Source organism: Pistacia vera, unplaced genomic scaffold (genome assembly GCF_008641045.1).
Source record: "Pistacia vera cultivar Batoury unplaced genomic scaffold, PisVer_v2 Contig660, whole genome shotgun sequence".
In the NCBI taxonomy this organism is placed as follows: Eukaryota; Viridiplantae; Streptophyta; class Magnoliopsida; order Sapindales; family Anacardiaceae; genus Pistacia; species Pistacia vera.
The window spans coordinates 178,601-190,018 of record NW_022196513.1 but is presented as its reverse complement, the minus strand read 5'-3'; the positions used below and the strand labels follow the sequence as shown (position 1 = coordinate 190,018).

Genomic DNA, 11,418 nt, shown 5'->3' with positions numbered 1-11,418 from the left:
TTTTTTTTTTATAATGAAAATAACAACAATTCAAATTGAGGTTAACTACCTCTGTTATTCTTTTTGCCCTTCTCACAACCCCCAAACTATTCTTTTGGTTTATTCACACAACTCTTTAAGTTCTTTGTGTTTGCATTAGGTCCAAAAATTCTCCTAAAGGGTATGATAAAGTGTTTTAGGGTAATTGGATTAGACAATTTTTGGCTTGCACGGAAAACAAAAAGCAATGATGATCTCATAAGGTTCAAATGGGTAACTAGGGAAAAGAAAAATTCATTCATGGTTTGGCTGGAAAGGCTCAAACGTTCCGAAAAATGTCTAAATCATTTCCTCAACAATGTCTATTCCTAGAATTTCGCCTCAAGCATTTCTCTACTAGGTTCTAGAGTCCACCAACATTATCAAACTTTACCTAACCACATAAAATGAATCTAAGCATGTCGAAATAAATGAAAATGGTGGTTGAACCACTCAAAAAACCTCAATCAAAATTCAGTCAATAAACATAAACTTGAAGCAATGCTTAACATTTTTCAACAATAAAATCCCAACAACCCTAATCTCATCATTGATTTATACAATTCATCATTGGCATACACACAAAACCAAATAAAGTAAACAAAAGTCCAAAAATAAATTCTCAAATTTTTCCTACCCCCAAACTAAAGATGACATTGTCCCCAATGTCACATTATGCATAACTTAGAAATAGAAAAACAAAATCGACAAAGGTACGAGATACTTTTTTATCACGAAAATCTGTAAAAACAATTGAAAACTATGGTGTCCACTGTGTTAGAAAAATTCACGAACTACTATGGAAATATTACAACCCTAATCTCGTCTTTTCAGCTAAAAAGTTCAACAAAAAATTTAAACTAATCGAAAAACAATCTAAAAACAAACCACAAACAAATCAAAAATCAGTTCAAAGTTCCACAATACCCAACAATAAACCAAAATACAACAAACAAAAACAAAATACAAAACAGGTGCTCCGGCTCATTCGTCGTCCTCCTCGTCTCCCTCAGCGTCGTCCTCTTCTAACTCGAACCCCATCCACTCATCTGAATCCCAATCTTCCCATTAGAATGCTGGCGTGCTGTCGTAGGCACCCGAAATTAAAACCTTCCGAACCTAACTACTGAACTATAAATAGGGTAAGCAAGGGTCGATCCCACGAAGAGTGTCTAGCCGAATTTTCTTTGATGTGAAAAAGGTTGGGGGCTTTGTGTAAAAATAGAAAACAATCTCAGGAAAAACAAAAACAATTTAATTCGAATTCAATCAAAATGACGAACTTGGTCTTTGTTAACATCCACCATCGGAATCTTACCACTGATCATTGATGCAAAGATAATCAATTCACACATTGAATATTCACCGTTGGAACTAATTTCCAATCTCTCCTTAATTGTAATTAATCAGGAAACAAGCGATCCTAATTAATCTTACCCCTAAACAACCCTAGACAAGCTCTCAAGATTTAATCTAGTGGCAGCCTTAAGAATTAGAGAGATCGATGAAGCTAAACAACACAAACACAAGCGGTTGTATTTAATTTAGTTGAATGTTCTTCGTAAGGTTACTAATTCCTGACGCAGCAAATTACTAACCCTAATTGCTTCACAAGTTGGAGGGATCAAACAATTACGGATTTGATATCAAACTTAGCAGTAGATTTCAACAAATAATACACTAGTAGGCCTCCTAGTAATTAAATGCATCAATCATGAAAATATGCACAGAATAACATTCAATACTCAAACANTTAAGAGAAATACATACGGGGATAAACAGATAGAGGGTTTTACTTACTGAGCATTATTTTGTGCTCACCCCGTTATTTTCCTTTGTGGATGCAGGACCTAGGTGATGATGCAGTCGGAGGGGCGTCGGCAAGCGAGGAGCAATAGCTACACTGTTTCCCCTGTTTTTGTCTTTTAAAATGGCTTTTTGTAAATGATGCTCTTTGTGTATAAAAGATGTATTACTTATAATAAAAAGAAAAGTTTTGGGCCCATTTCCTATTGTTATTATGCATGCATTGTACTAGTTTACAGTAGTTGTTACAATACTTCCCAATTCACTATAGGCCCTTGGTCTTGGGTTCGAATGGTGAGGGAGGCGAAAGAAATCTCCTTAAGGTGGGAGAGATATCTTGCCATGCTGTGTGATCATGGCTAGCTACCTGTGTGGGGTCGTTACAAAACTGAATGTTCCAGTTTTCGCCGCGGCGAAGCAATTTTTGAATATCTTGGAAGGCGAAAGGTTCTAGACCTCGCCGCGGCGAAAATTGTTCTTCGCTGCGGCACCATTCTCTCGGTAATTTTTCACCGCGATGAAGACAGTTCGTCGCCGCAGCACTGTACTCTCGGTAATTTTTCGCCGCGGTGAAGAATTTGTCTTCACCGCAGCATTGACTGGGTTTTAAAAAAACCCTAGATCAACGTGATGAACTTCGCTGCGGTGAAGTCTGCTTTCTATAAATATCTACTTTCTTTCTTTATTTTTCATGCAACTTTTCAAATCCATTTGAGAGAAAAAAATTTCCAACTTCAATCCAGAGCCTTTCCAGTGATTTCCCAACAAAAATTCTCACTCTTTAACCATCCTAAAAACCAAAACAACTGATTTCAACAACAATTTTTGCAAAAAATTCACGAAATTTTTTAGTTTAAGAAATTTGGAGTTTTGCAATCTAGGCTGATTTTGGCTCAATTGGTGGCGAATACTCCTTAGTTTGGGTAAGATTTCATGTTCTCTAAGCTTTTTATCTCAAAAATTTCGAGTTTTGATTTGTAGATCTGAAAATTTTGGTTGTTGGTTGAGTTGTGGAATTTTTGTGCTTGTGAGTGTTGATTTTGTTTGAAGAAGGGTTGATTGTGCGTTGTGTGATATTGAGGAGTATGGGTTTTAAATTTTGGAGTGTTTAGTTGAATTTGGAAAAATCGTAGTTTGGGGGTTGAGGTGAAATTTTTTGGAAGTATTGTCAATTTTTGCAGGATTGAATTGGTTGTTGTAAGACACTTAAGTTTGAATTTTGAGTTGCATTATTGAGTTGAAATGTAGTTTTGGAGAAAATGCCACTCAAAGTCAAGGTACCATCCAAGGGCAAGGGAAAAGGAAAGAAAATAGACGACCGGTTTTTAAGTGAAAAGGCTCAGAAAAACTATGAGGCAGCAGCCAAAAGGAAAGACCAAGGATTTATCCCTGAGCGTGGACTGACTGCAACCCAGGCTAATGAGTGGAGTCTAGGGAGAAGTTGGGAGGACTTTATGAGTGAACCCACACATGCGGCTGTGAAACCACTGGTGAGAGAGTTTTATGCCAACCTCCCTGAATGTGACGAGGGAGTTGTTTTGTGAGGGGTACTGATGTGGTATTTACGGCAAAGGTCATCAATGATTTCTATGGCTTACCTTAGATTGACCATCATGAATATGAGGAGTTTAGGAAGACATAGAAAAGGGATGAGGTGATTCTTAGGACCATAGAGAAACCAGATGCCTCTTGGGATATTTCAAAGAAGGGCAAGAAAACCATTAAGGGGACTAGTTTAACACCAGTGGCTCAGTTATGGCAGTATTTTATTTGTGCTAGGATGATGTCAGAGATGCACTACAGTATAGTGACATATGAAAAGGCACTTTTGTTGTATTCCATTGCCACAGGAAAGAGAATGGACGTGGGGAACATCATCCTGACGAGTATCCAACTTGCAGCCAAACCAGGGCGAGGCAGTTTTCCATTCCCACATCTCATTACAGAGTTGTGCACTAAAGTAGGAATCGAGGTACATGATGATGAGCCACTGATCCATGCTGCCCTTGTCCTCGACACAGCCTACTTCTGCAAACATCTTGAACCTCAACTAGAAGAAGGGCCCAGACCAGGCACCAAGAGAAGGAGAACAACAACAGCTACCACCGCATCCGGTTCAACAGTCACAATGAGAGAAATGACGCAGAAGATGATGGGTAAGATGAAACGGATGGAGCGACGTCACGGGGGGCTGGCAGAGCAGACTAGGAAGACACACGAGCTGCACCTGAGCTACTGCAACAAGCTCGGGATTGATACTTCAAAAAACTAGTGGGAAGACTGGGATTCAGATGAATGGTTAGGCTTTGATTCAGAAGAGGATGACGCTGAGGAAGAGGAGGAGGCCGAAGAATGAACACCTGAGCACCTGTTTTAGTTTTCGTTATTTTTATTTGTTTTAGTTGTTTATGTTTTTCTTTTGTTTTGAACATTGAACTCAGTTGATATTTTTGTTTGGGATTGTGTTAGTTGTTTTAATTTCTAGTTGATGTAAAGACGAGATTAGGGTTGTAATACTTTCATATTAGTCAGTGGATTTTTCTAACATAGTGGACACCATAATTTTCAATTGTTTTTACAGAATTTGGGTGATGAAAAAGCTGAGGACCGGGTGTGCACACTGTTGAGCGGAACTTCAACTTCACGGATTAATCAGGGAACTATCTCGCACCTTTTTCTATTTTGTTTTCTATTCCTAAGTTGTGCATAATGTGACATTGGGGACAATGTCATCTTTAGTTTGGGGGTAGGAAAAAATTTTAAAAATTTTTTATTTTTGTTTCAGTTACGTTTGTGTTTTTGTTGTGGTTGCCAATAATGAATTGCATAAGTCCATGATGAGACTAGGATTGTTGGGATTTTATTGTGGAAAAATGTTAAGCATTGCTTCAAGTTTATGTTTATTGACTGAAATTTGATTGGGGTTTGTTGAGTGGTTCAACCACCATTTTCATTTATTTCGTCATGCTTAGATTCATTTTATGTGGTTAGGTAAAGTTTGATAATGTTGGTGGATTCTAGAACCTAGTAGAGAAGTGCTTGAGGCAAAAGTTTAGGAACAGACATTGTTGAGGAAATGATTTAGGCATTTTTCGGAACGTTTGAGCCTTTCCAGCCAACCCACGAATGAATTTTTCCCTAGTTATCCACTTGAGCCTTATGAGATTATCATTGCATTTTATTTTCTTGCAAACCGAAAATGTCCCAATCCAACTACCCTAAACACTTTATCATACCCTTTAGGAGAATTTTGGACCCAATGCAAACACAAAGAAAAGAGTTGTGTGAATGAACTAAAAGAACAGTTTGGGGGTTGTGAGAAGGGCAAGAAGAATAAGAGAGGTAATTAACCTCAATTGAGTTAAAAAAAAAAAAAAATTTCAATTCAAAATCAGAAACAAGAAATTTATAAGTTTGAGGGTTGTGAAATGGTTGACACTTTGATTGGTGGTTGAGAAGAAGTGGAGATTGATGTGACTTGTAGTGTTTGCATGAGGAAAACTGAGTTCTCTTACTTTGTTTATCCTATCATTTTTCTTGGAACCCATTGATAATCCGTAGATTATACAGTTTTCATTAGACTTTTTATTCGGATTCCAGGTACTTTCTGGTGCATTTTGACTTGAATTGTTACTTAATTCTTTACATTTCGTGTTTCAGGTTAGAATGGAATTTTTTGAGCAAATGAGGACAAAATTGGTTATTTGTGACTCAGAAGTTAGCGGATCTCAGAAGTTAAGTGAGTTCTGAAGCAGGATAAAGCACGATGAGGCATGTTCCAAAGGGAGAGCACCGAGAATCAAAGAATCAAGCGAAGAAGCAAGTAGAGTGGCAGTTCTGTAATTTCAGAACTTTTCAAGAAGCTTCGCCGCAGCGACAGTTGTAATTTCTAGTTTTGTAAAACGCACAGTTTTACTTTGTGCGGGTTTTTCTGAGAAATTTTGGGCGATGTCCAAAAGAAACACTTAACCTTTTTGCCAAGGGTCGTTCAGGAAGTAGGTTTAGCATCTTTTGCATTTTCTTTGATTAAGTTTGGAGAGATTTGGCAATTAAAAGGGTGAAGACTCGATTTTGAACCAAGGGATTCATCATTTGGTGAGATTTCTTGTCCTTTCTCTTACTTTTCATTATGTTGAACTTGAATATTATTGTTTTTCGTTTTTTGTAGTGTTAATTTAGCTATGAACTAACCCATTTTGGGTTAGGGTTTTGATTGTAATTCGAATTTTTAATGGATTAAGTTATTGATTTTGTTATGTTCATATGACTATGCTTTGATTGTGTGTTTGCTCTGAGTTTTTAATGCTTTATGTGATGAACATGATGAGATTGAGAAATAATTCATGTTAGGCTTCTTGGGTAAACACCATTATAGTATTGGATGCTAGAAATAGATTCAAGAATAAATGAAATCATTGTAGGATTCTTATGATTAATGAGTTTGGAATTGTTAACTTTCAAATTGTTGGGTACAGAAGGTTAAAAAGAAAGAATAGGAAAACGTANGTAGTGTTAATTTAGCTATGAACTAACCCATTTTGGGTTAGGGTTTTGATTGTAATTCGAATTTTTAATGGATTAAGTTATTGATTTTGTTATGTTCATATGACTATGCTTTGATTGTGTGTTTGCTCTGAGTTTTTAATGCTTTATGTGATGAACATGATGAGATTGAGAAATGAATCATGTTAGGCTTCTTGGGTAAACGCCATTATAGTATTGGATGCTAGATATAGATTCAAGAATTAATGAAATCATTGTAGGATTCTTTTGCTTAATGAGTTTGGAATTGTTAACTTTCAAATTGTTGGGTACAGAAGGTTAAAAAGAAAGAATAGGAAAACGTAGCCTGAGAAGGTATGTTTAACACCTTAGTGAGTTCGGTTTACAACCAATGCATATGAACGTGAATGTAGTGTAATTTTTAGGTTTAACCCATAAAATTTGAATGAAGTCAAAACCCTACCCGTTTTACTTGAATTGATTACTATCTATGATTTTCATCTTGCATTCATAGTTAACTTTAGTTTAAAATTTATTGTTCAGTTTAATTAGAAATAGCTCCAATCAATCCAAAGATTTCGGTTGCTCCAACTTGAAAACAGTAGAACACTTAGTGCTTAGTTAACAATCCTCGTGGGAACGATACTCACTCATCATTATATTACTTGTGTGATTAGTATACTTGCTACATATTGCATGTTGTAGGAAACGCGCATCAAGTTTTTGGCACCGTTGCCGGGGCCTATTTTAAGTTAACATTGAGTTTTTCTATAGTTAGCTAGATTGGAGTTTTTATTTGTTTTTCTTTTTGCTTTTAAATTTTCAATTGGTTTGTGATCTCACTTTCCTTGAATTCTGTTTTTGCAGTTTATGCGAAGAACGAGACGTCAATCAATGGTTCCTGTTGATCCTGAGATTGAGAGAACCGTCAGACGACATAACAAAGAGAGAAGAGAAAGAGAGGATTTAGTTGTAGAAGCAGAGGAAATAGTTGTCGAAATGGCAGAACCAGAAAACAGGACACTGAGGGAATTTTCAGTTCCCACAGTGAATGGTAGTGGGTCGAGTATTACTAGACCTACTGTGCAAGCCAACAACTTCGAGATCAAGCCGGCAATCATCCAGATGATCCAGTAGTCGGTTAGATTTAATGGTGATTTGAAGGAAGATCTGAACCAGCATATTGCAAATTTCTTGGAAATTTGTGACACCTTTAAGTCGAGCGGAGTGTCGGATGACGCAATTAGGTTGAGGTTATTCTCATTCTCATTGGGGGATAAAGCCAAGGGGTGGTTGATGGCATTACCACCGGGAACTATAACAAGGAATGATCTAGCACAGAAATTCCTTACCAAGTTCTTCCCTCCAACTAAATCAGCAAAACTGAGAAATGATATCACATCATTTCTACAAGATGATTTTGAATCATTGTATGAGGCTTGGGAGAGATACAAGGAGTTGATGAGAAAATGCCCATACCATGGCTTGCCAGTTTGGCTTCAAGTCCAAACATTCTACAATGGATTGATGGGTAATGTGCAAACCATGGTGGATGCAGCTTCAGGAGGGGCCTTGCAAAACAAGATACCAGAAGAGGCCTATGAGTTGCTTGAGGTTTTGGCAAGCAGCAATTATCAAAGACCAAATGAGAGAGTTACACCAAGAAAATCTTCGAGTCTTCATGAAGTTGATGCCTCTACAGCCATCTCAGCCCAACTCACTGCACTTCAGAAACAGTTGGGAACTATGCAGGTAAACTCTATACAAGCACCTCAACTAACTTGTGATTTTTGTGCAGGAAACCATGTGAGCAACGAGTGTCAAGTTGGGAACACATTTGCTTCGTCATCTTTATCAACAGAGCAAGTGAACTACTTGGCAGGAAATCAGAGGCAACCAAACAACCCGTACTCCAACACATACAATCCGGGGTGGAGAAATCATCCAAATCTGGCTTAGGGAAATCAGAACCAGCAAAATAACCAATGGAACCAGAGAACAGTTCCAAATAACCAACCAGGGGTGAATAATCAACCGGGAGATCCAAGAGTGACAAAGTTGGAAGATATGTTTGGGAAATTTATGCAGGAGACAACGGGATTCATGAATGAGACGAGGACGAATTTTAGAAATCAAGGGGCATCCATTCGGAATCTTGAGGTTCAGATGGGCCAACTGGCCGAAAAGCTTAATGAGAGACCATAGGGTTTCTTATCAAGCAATACAGTAACAAACCCACGTGAGCAAGTTAATGCAATTTCATTGAGAAGTGGGAGAGTTTTAGAAGAGGTGAGAAATTCAAGGAAAGACTAGTCTAAGGAAAGATGAGCAAAAGCAGGAAGAAGGGAAAAAGAAAAGGAAAGAGAAATTGCCATTCCCCGAGATTCCACCAGAGTTGGCGCATCACACACCACCTGTACCTTTTCCTCAAAGACTCAGAAAAGAAAATCAGGATAAGCAGTTTATTAAATTTCTTGATGTTTTTAAAAAACTGCATATTAACATTCCTTTTGCAGATGCATTGCAACAGATGTCGAGCTATGCAAAATTTCTTAAAGAAATTTTATTGAACAAGAGGAAGCTAGAAGATGAGGAAACGGTGATGCTTACGGAAGAGTGCAGCACCATTCTCCAGAAGAAGCTACCCCCGAAACTCAAAGATCTAGGGAGTTTTACTATCCCGTACACTATAGGAGATATATCCTTTGATCGAGTTTTATGTGACCTAGGTGCTGGCATTAATCTTATGCCTTTTTCTGTTTTCAGGAAACTAGGAATTGGTGAAGTTAAACCGACAACCATATGCTTGCAACTTGCAGATCGATCAATAAAGCATCCGAGAGGGATTGTAGAGGATGTGTTGATTAAGGTGGACAAGTTTATTTTTCCTGCGGACTTCTTTGTGTTGGATATGGAAGAAGACAAAGAGATTCCTCTTATCTTGGGACGACCATTCCTAGCCACCGGAAGAGCTTTAATCGACGTTCAAGAAGGGAAGTTGATCATCAGGATGCAAGATGAAGAAATAACATTTAATGTCCTTGAATCAATGAGAGCTCCACCCAGGAAAGTGTTGTGTTTAAAAATCGATGTGGTGGATAAGTCAAAAATTGAACCCTTCCAACTGAATAATCCTAAGTGGAAATTAAGAGCTGCATTGTCAACCCGAATCAGTTCAAAATTGAGGACCATTACGGACGGGGCTACACAAAATTATGAGACATGCCACAGTTGAGTTTGAGTTCGCATAAGGAACGGGTCTCTAAGATCAAAAAGGGTGAAGTAAAGCAAAGAAAACGGAAGGTGGTAGGTGAGAAGAGTCGAGCAACCAAAGTTATGACCAAGGGATGGAAATGGGTGGTGAAACTCTCAACATGGCCACTGTGTGAAAAAGATCATCAGCAATTGAAGCTCCAGTACAAGGGAAATTTTCGGGATGTGATGTACTTGGATAGTCCGGGCTGATGTGAAGAATTGAGAGAGTCAAGCTATCGACTATAAACAAGCACTTCTTGGGAGGCGACCCAAGTGTCTTTAATTGTTTGTTTTTCATTTTGGTTGTTTGAATTTGTCTGATTTCATTATGAGTTTGTATGATTTTGATGTGTGTGTTTTTGGGTGTTTCAGGTGAAGTTTTCAGCCAAAGAAAGGAATAAAAATGCTCCAGACTTCGTTAGGCCGAAGAAGTATTCTTCGCCGCGGCGAAGCATTGTGAAGACGAATTTGGTGTTAAAATGTTCCAGACTTCGCCGCGGCAAAGAAACCTGAAAATTGGGTTAACTCCTGGAAGTTTTCGCCGCGGCAAAGTAATTGTTGTCGCCGCGGCGAAGAAGGCAAAAAAAAAATTTCGAAATTTGGCTAAGGCATTTCGCCGAGGTGAAGTAAGCCGTGTATCCTCTGGAGTTTTCACCTCAGAGAAGAATATTTCTTCGCCATGGCAAAACCTGGTTTTTTTTTTTAGGGTTCATGCACGAAGAACGTCGCTGCGACGAAGATACTTTTCTATAAATACCCACTCTTCTTTTTCATTTTTCACGCAACTTTTCATTTTCACTTTAGAGAAAATTTTTCAAAATTCAATCTTTTACCTCCCTAGTGTTGTTCCAACCAAATTTCTTACTCCATAACCTTCCTAAACACCAAAACAACCCATTTCAACAACAATTTTCGCGAAAATTTCACAAAAATTTTTGGATCCAAAATTTGGGGCTTTTCAATGCGGGATATTTCTGGTTCAATTGGTGGCGAATACTCCTTCATATTGGTAAGATCTCAAGTACCCAAAGCTTTTTATCGCACAATTTCAAGTTTTTAATTGTAGATCTGAAAAAATTTTTGTTGCGATTGAGTTGTGGAATTTGGGTGATTTTGAGCGTTGATTTTGTTAGAGGAAGAGTAGTTCGTGCATTGGGTGATTGTGAGGAGTGTGGGTTTTTGAAATATTGAAGTGTTTGTGTGAAATTGAAAATTTGTAGTTTGGGGGTAAAGCACAAATTTTTGGAAGTGTTGGTTGCTTTTGCAGGATTGAATTGATTGTGTAGAACAATTAGATTTGAATTGTTGGGGTAAAATTTTTGAGTGAATTTTTATTGTGAACAATGGCTCCCAAAATTAAGCAACCATACAAGGGCAAGAGTAAGAGTAAAAGGAAGAATGTTGACAACCGTTTTGTTAATGATGAAGCCCGTAAAAGGTATGAGGGGGCAATTCAAAGAAAGGATAAGGGTATTATCCCGGAGCGCGGGTTGACCGCAAGTCAGGCCTTGGATTGGAGTAGAGAGAGACGTTGGGAGATGTTCATGAGTGCTCCTGCACAACCGGCTGTAGAGCCGCTAGTAAGGGAGTTCTATGCCAATCTCCCGGATTGTCAGGAAGATACTATTTTTGTAAGAGGGGAAGATGTGCCATTTATGGGAAAGGTGATCAATGAGTTCTATAACCTGCCTAAAATTCTCATGGATGAGTATGTATAGTTTAAGAGATCACAGTTTGAGGACAGTGTCATCCCTCCAGTCATTGCAAAACCGGATGCAGATTGGGCAGTTTCGAAGAAACAGAAGGAGACTTTGAAGGGAACTCAGTTGACACCGA

At 38.2% G+C, this 11,418-nt stretch overlaps 1 non-coding gene across 1 annotated transcript; it reads right to left on the bottom strand.

Annotated features, from left to right (window-relative positions):
* Positions 1-7,707: 7,707 nt before the first annotated feature.
* On the bottom strand, positions 7,708-7,814 carry LOC116112396. The gene has a single exon (XR_004125247.1). It is a non-coding gene; the product is annotated as a small nucleolar RNA R71 (small nucleolar RNA).
* Positions 7,815-11,418: the final 3,604 nt, after the last annotated feature.